Here is a 1,098-nt window from a genome sequence, read left to right on the forward strand (position 1 = left end):
GAATCCTCCTTTATATATACAGCTGTCTTCTATATTTGAATTAATGTACTTGATAAGTAATACTGTTTCTAATCTGAGCTGGATAATATTTTGAAGAAGAATATGAGGTACTCTTATATTTAATTAATTTGTTTTCTCTGGTTACATCAAATAGGAAGGAAACGTTCTACTCCCTGGAGCTTGAGACTGGAATGAGAAGTGTTGAAGAAGAGGGTCGAATGGTGGTCTGAGGACTAAGAGGGAAGCCTTGTGTCATTGGATGAAAGATGTCTGTGGTCCTACGGAAGCTGAGGTGGAGGCCCGTGGACAACGGATCAGGGATGAGGTATGTTTCGTTTTTCAGAGAATGATCTGGGTGATTGTGTTATTTCTCTCTGAATGTAAATCGTCCAGTTCTATTTGAACTCGAGATATATGAGTGAGGAGACATTTTGTTTTTCAATGAGAATATAATCACTCACAAGTTGTTAGGAATTCTTCTGAAGTTAATTTGAGACTGCCTGGAAATAGCTGCTCCAACAAGAAATGGTGAAAATCATTCATACTTGTTGGGAGGGTTTCTCATGTTACATGTACTTTGTGTTACAGTTTAAGCCGGCAGTCAAAATTGAGGAGCGAATTACTGTCTACCGACAACTTGTGAGACTACCCCCACAAAGCAACTCGGAAGATTCATGTGACCGCATCCAATAGAAGGAAGGAGACCAGTGAATATTCTCAGGTGATTTCCTTTTGTATTTGTTTGAGATCATTTTTAATATTATCATTGTCTAATTCTCATTTTCATTTTGTGTTGCAGTTTTTGTCGGCAGTTGAATTGGAGGGGTGCATTTCTGTATACGGACAACCTGTCAGGCCAACTCGGAAGAGCGTTGTGACTGCATGCTTTAGAAGGAACAAAGACTGAATATTCCCAGGTAATTTCCTTTTGTTTTTGTTTTTTTTTTGTTTGAGATCATTTTTAATAATATTATTTTCTCATTTTCATAGCTGTCAATGCTTTGAGGGAATTCATTATTGAGACACCAATATGGCAGTGAAATTAGCTGANCTGACTGGCTTTTGTGTTTCAGGATTTCAGTGGAGGGGCCGATTACC

General features: G+C 38.2%; 1 long non-coding RNA gene across 2 annotated transcripts; it reads left to right on the forward strand.

The window, feature by feature from the left end:
* The first annotated feature begins 113 nt into the window (after positions 1-113).
* On the forward strand, positions 114-1,098 carry LOC111872772. Of its 2 annotated transcripts, XR_004513945.1 has the most exons (4): positions 114-325; positions 589-721; positions 800-917; positions 1,074-1,098. It is a non-coding gene; the product is annotated as an uncharacterized LOC111872772 (long non-coding RNA). The 2 variants fall into 2 exon arrangements; XR_002844294.2 differs by having other exon boundaries at positions 589-917.

The sequence above is a fragment of the Cryptotermes secundus genome, unplaced genomic scaffold (genome assembly GCF_002891405.2).
Source record: "Cryptotermes secundus unplaced genomic scaffold, Csec_1.0 scaffold13862, whole genome shotgun sequence".
In the NCBI taxonomy this organism is placed as follows: Eukaryota; Metazoa; Arthropoda; class Insecta; order Blattodea; family Kalotermitidae; genus Cryptotermes; species Cryptotermes secundus.